The 10,011-nt window shown below is 48.8% G+C and overlaps 1 long non-coding RNA gene across 1 annotated transcript; it reads left to right on the top strand.

The window, feature by feature from the left end:
* The first annotated feature begins 1,142 nt into the window (after positions 1 to 1,142).
* On the top strand, positions 1,143 to 4,850 carry LOC128342451 (uncharacterized). The gene is made up of 2 exons (XR_008314986.1): positions 1,143 to 1,256; positions 4,077 to 4,850. It is a non-coding gene; the product is annotated as an uncharacterized LOC128342451 (long non-coding RNA).
* The last annotated feature ends 5,161 nt before the right edge of the window (positions 4,851 to 10,011 follow it).

Here is a 10,011-nt window from a genome sequence, read left to right as displayed (position 1 = left end):
CTCTCCTTAGAGTGGGTTGTGTGATTGCTATGCATAAAAATAGATCCTAGATGAGTGTAGGGACTAGCAACTTCTGAAATAACAAAGGCACCAATGCCTCCCTTAAGCCGGGAAGGGGGCTTTCCCCAAGGTAAACATTTTCAGATTTCCTAGAACACAGTTAATTGCCTTTTCCTCCCTCTCAGCTTTCAAATAGTACCTCTCCCAGTCCCATCTGTGCTGGCAAAGTGGTTCAGGAGGAGAAGACAGGTAGGCAGACACTTAGAAGTCATGATTATATAAGATGCCTCCTTTTGCTATTCTGGTGTGGGGTTTTTTCCCTTCCCCATTTCATTCTTAATATTCAAAACCTTATCAGATCTTCCTCCTCCTCCACTGACTCTCATTGGTTTCTTCCTTTGCCATCTTCTACTGGCATCAACACCAGGAAAAGAAGGAAGGACAGAAGTTACAAAACTCAGTAGACAAGTACAATTGGAGACCTATGAGATGAGAGTTCAAAAGCACAACTCTGTCCCAAGACTGTAATTATTGTGATTGAGAGGAGCAATCCCAGATGAGGAAATGAGTCAGACGGGCCATCAATATACATGTGTCACTTCACATGAGTCCAGCTAAACTTCACCTGATGTTTGTTTCCCTCTTCACCTTTTATATCAGATGGCCTTAACCTGGCCTCCATGCCTAGTCACCTGGGACAGGTTGTCAGACTCCCAGAGGACGAGGTGAGCTCCTAGCCCTTCCTGAACTCCAGAATGACTGGGTAAGCACAAGAAGAAGAAGAAGAAGAAGAAGAAGAAGAAGAAGAAGAAGAAGAAGAAGAAGAAGAAGAAGAAGAAAGGCCAGCCTCAGGAACAGCCAGTGGAGGAGGTTAGCTTGTCACCTGAGTCCTCCTCCTGGCTTGCTGCATCCAGCCAGTTCCCTCTCCTGGAGAACTCCTGGCTCCCATACTCAGAAGCAGCCCCTCATCGTCAGCTGCCTTGTCTTTAAATACCCCAAGGCAGAGCTGACAGGGCTTAAAGCCTACTTCCAGCCCGCCCCCTTCCTGACCTTGCTTCCTGTTTCCTGCCCCACCCAACTTAGCTGTCTCCCTGGAGCTGTTTCCTGCAGCTCTCCCTGCCTTGCTGCTCTCTCAACCCCACTGGGATCTGAGCAGCCTGGACCCCTCTCATCCCTACTGCCCCCTGAAGGGAATGAAAGCACAGGGGGGATGCCACGCTCCTCTCCAGACTCCAGAGGGCCACCCAAGCAACCAGGTAACATGGCATCCCGACAGAGGTATTAAACAACAGTCCAATGACAATCAGGCAGGAAAAGGGGAAAGGAAAGATTGTGCTGTTGAGTTGGTGTTGACTCCTGGTATTGAAATTGCTAAACTATGCCATGTGTACCCACAGAGTCTCCACCTTCTTGTTCTGATCAAACAAATGATGACAAATGTTATGAAGATGAGGAAGAGAGTGACACTTGAGACAAAATCAAGTGGCTATACCACCTTGAGTCTATGGGATGTAGCATTAAACGTCATCAGATTGCTGGCTATCCCTTCATTAAACACAGAGTGGACCAGGCCTTTAAAGAGTTTAAAACTCCCACCCATGAACAGAAATATCAAGATCTGGGAGTCTTGATATTTTGTGGGTGAAAATGTAGCATGATTGTCCTAGATCAGGGGTTCAAAACCTTGGGTCCCCAGTGGTTGTTGGACAACTCCCATCACCTCCAGCCACAATGGCCTTTGGCCCATTGTTGATGGTGGGGTTTGTAATCCAGCAACCTCTGGGGACCCTTGTCCTAGATCAATAAGAGAGAGCCCTTGGCAGTACAACTTTGGCTTAGCATACAGTGGCCAGCAGGGCATGGTGGCATCCAGAATTCTTTCCCAAACACAGCAATCCAGAAGCAAACCTGATAATAAATGACAACCCCTCTTCCTCCCCATTTGATCCAAGCAGATGGAGAAGTAAATGTCTTATCCTTCGGGTCTCCAGCAACTTCTGAAACATAGCAAACAGATCTGCCCTGCTTCCTTTGCTCCTTGCCCTACTTGGAGAAGACAGGTTTGGCAGAGAGGAAACTGGGTTGTACTAAAGTCTCCAGCAGGTTCTTGAGCACAGTCTCAGTCATTTCTTCACTCTTAAGTAGGCTTGTGCCTGAAACATTTCGGAGGCCATTATGGAGGCCTCCGAAACGTTTCGGCTCCGGGGGCCGTTTCGGTGCTTCGGCACTGGCGGGGGTAGTCCTTTAAGGGCGGGGGAGGGTGCACTTACCCCTCCCGCCGCATATCTCCCGCCAGCGCTCCGTCACTGTTAAGCCCCTCGGGGCTGCAGCGTTCCTCCCTGCCGCCCCGTTTCTGTCATCGGCCAGAAGTGGCTGGAAGAAGCAAGCGCGCGTGCGCCCGTTGCGGGTGTGCACATGCCCGTCTGCCATGCGGGTGCGCGTACACAACGGGCGCATGTGCGCTTGCTTCTTCCGGCCACTTCCGGCCGATGACAGAAACAGGGCGGCAGGGAGGAACGCTGCTGCCCCGAGGGGCTTAACAGTGACGGAGCGCTGGCAGGGGATATGCGGCGGGAGGGGTAAGTGCACCCTCCCCCACCCTTAAAGGACTACCGTCACCGGTGCCGAAGAAACTTCGTGCACATCCCTACTCTTAAGTCCTACTCCTATGTGAGCAAGGCTTGGTATGTACAAATGACAGCTGGGAAACTGTAAGTGCAAGTCATAGAGCTCACTCATCTAATCTGTGCTTCTGTCCCGGGGCTCCATTGTGCAAATTCCACAAGTTGCCCCAGTCTTCAAGATTACACTTGTGTGGCTAAATGTATCATGTGAATGGGACAACTAGGTTTTAGCCAGCAGCAGTTTCCAGGGTCATAAAAATACCTATTCCAGAGACCACTTTGTTCACACCATATTTACCTGAATCAAAGATAACCCTGAATTTCAAATGAGCCCCCCTTTTATGGGATCATAAAGTAGAGGTTAAATACTGGTTATACCTGCACTTACTCAAAAGGAACAGGACTCTGAATTTAAGAAGACCTCCTGATTTCTAATATCAAAGAACTTGGGCAGGAGGGCTAGTCTTGGATTCAGGTAAAAACAGTGAGGCTATTCCCACAATGGGAGAAAATTGGGCTAGCGGAGCCTAGCCCTATTTTCTCCCACTGTGTAAACCACTGGGCTTGGCTGCGAGCCCGGTGGTTCCTAAATGGGTAACCCACTACAGTGCCCTTGCCCTTAAACCAGGTTTGCGGAGCGAGCACTCTGCAAACCTGGGTTTTTTACTTGTGTGTTGCCGCGGTGCGGCTCCGTGACGGAGCCGGAAGTCGTGTGGGTGGCCGCTATGGCCGCCCAGAGCAGACTGCCGCTCGTGTGCAGGGAGAGCCCTGCTAACCCTCTAGAGGGTCTTCTCACTAATTGTGAGAAGAGCCTCAATGTGTTTTTAACCTAATTTATCCATGTGGACACCAGCTCATAACTGCCCACATCCTGCCCACATACAAAGACCTGTATGAACTGGCCCTCGGATCACAAGCACTTCCCCATTGGTTGCTTTTGTGAATTTGATCTTCTCTCCAAGTCTCATTTTTCTATGTTCTGTTCCGTATTTTATTGATGTCCTGGTTGGTTCTTATTTGTAATGTTTTACTTATTTTAGTAAATGTATGTGCATTTTAGTAGTGGCTCTTTGTGGGGGATAAACATCTTAGAAACAGGTACACTCTTGGCTTTTTTCTCTTTCATTAAAATCACCGCAAGAATTGAATTCTTCAACGTTTACATAATGTTTACCAAGTTTCTTTTTAAAGATTTCCTGCTACCACAAAAATATTAATTTACTCTTTTATTCTCTCCTGACTTGGTTCCCGTAATTCTCTTCTTCCTGCTCTGCCTCTCTCTTCTGTCCTTGATTCAGCTGCCAGTTTTGTTTTTTCTCTGTTTTGCCTTTGTTACACTGAACCCCAGTCCTGGCTTTTCATTTCTCGCTCTCTTGATCTCATAGGCTGGCTTCATAACTGTGTGTATGATCCATTGTTTCAGCCCTGTTTCTCCTCCTTTGTTCTAGCAAGGTTAGAATCCAGGCCTGCGGAAGTGGCATTTGCTACAGAAAACTACAAGAAATCCATTAGGTTGCCTTGCTTATCTTGAATGCACCCAAAGGGATCTTGAGCTATTCTGGGTGTAATGCAGTCTTTGGATCGCTTCCAAAAGGTCATAAGACTTCAGTGAAACCAATGAATAAAGTAGAGGCATTCAGTCAGTAGCCAGGAAAAGCCAGCTATCTTCTCATGTGATGATGTTCAAACTTACAGCAGCATCAAGGGCTGCAGCTCTGTAATGGTGTGATCCTGCATGGTGCTGCGTGCCCTAAAAATCCCACTGCTACGCTCTCAAAGTGCTCATGACCGTCGGTATGCTCAGCAACCATCAGGATCAGATCTTTAAAGCTTCATTAGAACCCAAATAAGTGTAATTATTGCTAACCCAAACATGCCACTGATCTGAAAAGGCAAAGATCAATGCAGTTTCCATTACACAGTGATCTTTAAAGCGCTCCACTGGCAAGAAAAGGTTACAGAACTTAACCAGACTTGCGCCAGGAGAGGAGACTGAGGACTGAAGCAGTCAAGGAAGGCAACCAGCCTCTTGATCATCTCATTACATAAGAAGGATTTATACTTCTAGGAGCTATTTACAAATACATCGTGGCAGCCTCAGAACACAGTCTCAGACACCCGCACTCCTGTGGCATGTCGGCAGAAGGAGACCTTAAAAGCCACAAGAATGTAATGCATTTCATTTATGGATATTACAGGCAGATAAAGCACATTAGCTAGGATCAATTATTGTGCCACGCAGACTTGTGATATGTTTATTCTTTCTTCCTCCCTCCCTCCTTCCAACTTTTTTCAAGTGGGGTTTACACTCCTTAAAGGATCAAGCAGGACAATATAGCAAAAGTCTTGTATTACAGAAGTCAGCTTCAACATCCATCTGAGGCCCTCCTGCTCCTACTCCATGCTGTAATAGCAAGCACTTCCTAGTAGCTGTTCCCTCTATCTGTATCTTGTGTTGCTGTGTTATTGTTCCTGACTGCTGCCCCACCTCTCCTTCTTAGTTCCACATAGGTTGATACTTCTTTCCTTTTTATAACATTAAGAAAAAGAACACACACACACACCACACACTTTTTTTTTAAGGAAGGAAAGAAATTTAACAATAAAATTCCATAAGACAGCCCCATTTACCCATTTTGTTTAGACATAGAGGCCATTCACACGGCTGGGTGGGGGGGAACGCTGGGTCCAACTCAGGCCCACCCCCAACCGATAGTGCAAATGCTACTTCGAGCACGAACCACACTCCCAGACGATCCACACTGCGCACAGAACAGATCTCTGGAGTCTGGGAAGATGTGTCCCAGCCTCCAGGAATCCCACAATGCACCGCACACCGAACACAGCGCTTTGGAAGATGGCTCTGTCAGATGGGCACTTCTAGGCACTGTGTCTGCTAGGGCTGCATGCAGCCTGGGGAGACACATGATCCCAGGTTAAGGACATGCTCGGCTAAGAGCCAGGCTAAGAACTGGGGTTAGGCTGGGCGGGAGTGGCAGGTTCTGCATGGATCCCAGCACTGTACACGAGCAGCCTAGCTCTGCTCATGAGAACAGCCTTATCGTCTTTCAGGTGTCTGAACCAGTCTACCTGCCCAAGTCCGGATCTGTTTAACTAGAGGAGAGGTCATTCCTTCCTGGCAATAGCTGGCATCTCTGGCATCTGAAGGAGATCAAGATCAGCTAGTCATCCACTCACTCAACTAGGCAGGGGAATCTGGATTGACGCCAGCTGGAGATTCAGATGGTAGTGTGTGGAATCCTTTCCCTCCTGGAAATGCCTCCCCTCATTTTCTCCAGCTGGTTCCAAGTCTGTGTAAGCTGGCTGCTGCTCCGCGGGTGTCTTCGGTTTCTTCTCAAGACTTGACCTTCTGGTGTCATCACTTCAGAGGATTGCCTGTTCACTTGTCTTTGGACTCAGCTATCTGCCACTTTTTATTCTGTTGGTCCATTGGTTGAATCCAAACTTGCTCACCCACATGGGTTTCGGGCAGGACCTTGGCTTACTTGTAATAATGGGCCTGTGTTAACTTCTGTTGTGTTAAACGTTCAAGGGTTCTGTTGTGGCCCTCTGGCTGTAGTAAGTTGTCTCACATAAGCCGTAAAGTTTCATCCGTCGACCTATCAGACCATGTGCTGGGCTCCCATCCGAACCTTGTGAAGGAGTGTTTTGGTGGTCCAGGATGACTAGATATGTACCAGTCCCAGCTTCCCTGGCTTTATTCAGAATTCTCTTAGCCATTTTGACAGCTGATTCAACTTCACTCTGGGCATAAGCGGGTGAAGATGTCTGATGATGATCAAATTCCCACTGAAATGCTCTGAATTCTGCTGACACAAATTGCGGCCCATAGTCTGAGAACAGAGTGAGGCTATTCACACAGGCGCGCAAAACCAGGCTAAGGGAGCCCAGCCCGGTTTTGCACACAAACATGTGAACCGCCGGGATCGGGCTGATGCTGGCGGCAAACCCACCAGTGAAACCTCCCTCCAAAACAGGGTGAGGAGAGCAAGTGCTCTCTTAACCCCAGTTGTTGTCATTGCCTGCCAGCTTGCAGCTGCAATTGCCAGACTGTGGGGAGCCTGGGGAGGGGAGGGGGATGCCCATAATGCACTACATACTCATGCAGTGGTATTTGCGGGCGGCGGGCCAATGCGGAGCGAAGCGGCCCGGCACCTCAACCCCCTGGAGCCACTGGCAACAGCCAGTGTTCATTTGGGCGGGCAATTTGCCCGCCCAGGGAAGCCTGGAGGATCGTCTGCGGGGAGGTAAGCTTTTCTGGGCTTCCTCCCCACAGACAGGGTAGCCCTTTCTCACTAGTCACGAGAAAGGGCTCAGTATCTGCTATTTCATTGCAGGCAAAATGGCACTTTAAGTTAGCAACATAGGAAGCTGCCATATACTGAGTCAGACCCTTGGTCCATCTAGCTCAGTATTGTCTTCACAGACTGGCAGCGGCTTTTGTCAGAACTGCGGGGAGAGCGGGCTAAGCCCGCTCTCCCCACAGATGAGCGCACAGGGAGCCCTTGGCAGCTGGATTGGCCCCCCCCACGATGGCCGGCTCCGAGATGGAGCCGGTGGGGGATGGGGGGAGCGGTGGCCACGTGGCCCCCGCAAGCCCCAGTATGCCCTGCGCGAGCGCGCAGGGCATACTGGGGAGACCCCCGAGCTGGGAGGCTGCTTTTAAGCCTCCTGGCCGGGGGTCTACTCATGAGTAGGCATGGCGTGAAGGCACACCGCAGCTACTCATGATTGTAAAAAGCAGGTTTGCAGGAGCACTCGCTCCACAAACCTGCTTTTTACGAGGGGTTCTCAAGTGGGTTTGCCACTCTAGAACCACTGAGCTCGGCTGTGTGCCCGGTGGTTCTTACGGTCAACAAAAATCGGGCTGGCCTCTGCTAGCCCGATTTTTGTGGATCGTGAGAAGCACCCTATAGTCTACAGTTCTCCTGCCATGAAAATAAATCTACGCCCACCTTTCCCCAGGGTCGGCTTGGTTCCTCATGTGGGTATAGAGTCTCCTTTTGTTGTTTGTCTCCAAGTGAGCAACAGATGTCTCATTGTTGCATGTATGCTTTCAACTGGGCATTCATTCCAGGCCAGTATACACACTCTAGTATTGCTCTATGGGGACAACACTCAATTCCCATGTGTGAGGAGTGTTTGTTGTGTCTGAGTGTGTAAGACTGCAGGGATGGCAGCTCTGTTACCCTGGAGAAGACTCCAGCCTTGAGCACTGATCCCCTCCCTCATTGCAAAGTAAGTTGCTGCCTCTGCTGGTAGCTCATTCTTTGACTCCAGCCAGTCCTCAAGGATAACACGCTTGACTATCTGAAGGTTCTTGTCCTGAGCTGAGCCTTCTTGTATTGCCTGCAAACGGGGATGAGAAATTGGTAGGTACTGCAACCTATTTATTGATTCTATATCCTTCTCTGCTGAACCCACTGCACTGGGCTTTGTGAGGTAAGCTCTGCTTAACGTGTCTGTCAGTACAAGATCTTTGCCTGGGTGGTATTGGATATGCACATCATAGTTCTGTAGTCACAGTAGCATTCTCTGAAGCCTCTTTGGGGCGCTCAGTAATGGCTTCCTCATAATGGTTTCCAGTGGCTTATGGTTTGATAGGACATGCACAGTCTGCCCAAACGTGAGCAGATAGAATTGTTCCGTTCCAAAATAGTACGGTCAAAAGTTCTTTTTCAAACTGTGCATAACCTCTCTCCGTTTCTGACAGTGCTCTTCTGGCCAATGTAATTGGCTGCTTTTCCTGTAACAGGGCAGCGCCTAGCCCTGACTCAGATGTGTCACACTGCAACACTAGCTGTTCATCTCAACTGAGTACTTCAAGATAGGGGCCTTGGCTGCTGTATCTTTAATGGCCTCAAATGCTTGCTGGAAGCTTTGCAGACAGGGCTTTTATTTCGAATCCACTCCGAATTGGAGTGTGCCAGTCCATATATTAGCTGGATTTACCATGAAGTCCCTGCGGACTATCAGGGACCAGGACAGACAGGACTTTGTTTTCCCCGAATGGAGGAGGAAAACTCCGGCTACTAGTCAGAGGGCTGTGAGCCACCTGCAGCCTCAAAGGCAGGATGCCTCTGAGTACCAGTTGCAGGGCAGTTACAGCAAGAGTGAGGGCATGCCTTCAACTCCTGCCTGTTGGCTTCCAGCGGCATTTGGTGGGCCACTGTATGAAACAGGATGCTGGACTAGATGGGCCTTGGGCCTGATCCAGCAGGGCTGTTCTTATGAGGCTGCACATTCTGGCTTAGTCCAAAGTATGCCCTGCTTTTAAAAATCCTCTGGTTTCGGAGGCTTTTGCAGGGGAAATGGGGCTTCTGTTATGCCCTGCAGTTTCTCTGTTATGTGTGGGGTGCTCATGCCAGTAAATTGGCATTGTTCAAAACTCAGTGAAGGGGAGTTTGACAGCTGTTTTGTATATGGTCTGCTCTAAGTGATTTGCAAGCTCTGGGGAGTGTTGTTGTTGCAGATTGGTGATACTCTGTTGAGGGAGAACAGAAGGGCAGGGGGAGGGAGAAATTCCTAAACACAAGCACAAACTGCAAAATTTGTGTCTTCCTATGTTTTACATAGGCCCTAGATATGCAGAATGGATGTAACCTGAGCCCTTTTGTCTAAGCTGATACCATTAGTGGGGGGGGGACACATTAGGTGATGAAGGCAGTCACTCACAAAGGCAAGGGTTAAGCATCCTGCCGTTTGAGCCAGCTGTTGCTTGGCAACTCGTCATGCCGTCCTTCCGCTCTTAGCTGTCAAACTAAAAAAAAAAAAAAGTCTTTCCCTCTGTGGTGTGATTTGTTATTGGTTGGAGGAAAAACCCAGAGCAAGTAGGTGGGAACGCACCAGAAAAAATCTGCCAGAGAGTGTGGGGAGGAGCCAACAGCTATGTGAACTGTCAATTTAATCCCCTGAATTAAACATCTTGCGAATCTTCTGTGAAGTAGATCCGCTCTTCAGATACCTTGGGGCATGAAGCCATGTGTGAATAACTCCCTGGTGATATTCTGACCATTCCCACTTCTTTGTGTGTCAAATGCCGGAGCGGCTCACAGTTATCAGCTAGCCTTTTGCAAAATTTTGCTAGGTAGTTTGCCATGCCTAAGAATCCACAGGTCTTGGCATCTTCTGAATTACTTCAACTTTTCCTGCGTCAGAGCCTGTACGGTCAACAGATGCCCAGTGTATGGCACTTCCTTTAGTCTTTGTCTTTGTCTGAGTTCCGTTTTTTATTTCTTTCCCTGCATCGCTCCATATAAAGATGCAGGTTTTTGTCATGATCTTTTGCTGCATCTATTTCAGTGTCTCCTTCTCCCACAATTAGGATGTCATCTGCAATGACTTTTAGGCCTGGGAATTCTCTAGC

This window comes from Hemicordylus capensis, chromosome 2 (genome assembly GCF_027244095.1).
Source record: "Hemicordylus capensis ecotype Gifberg chromosome 2, rHemCap1.1.pri, whole genome shotgun sequence".
Taxonomy (NCBI): domain Eukaryota; kingdom Metazoa; phylum Chordata; class Lepidosauria; order Squamata; family Cordylidae; genus Hemicordylus; species Hemicordylus capensis.
The sequence above is the reverse complement of the archived record's forward strand: the minus strand, read 5'-3'. Positions and strand labels throughout refer to the sequence as shown.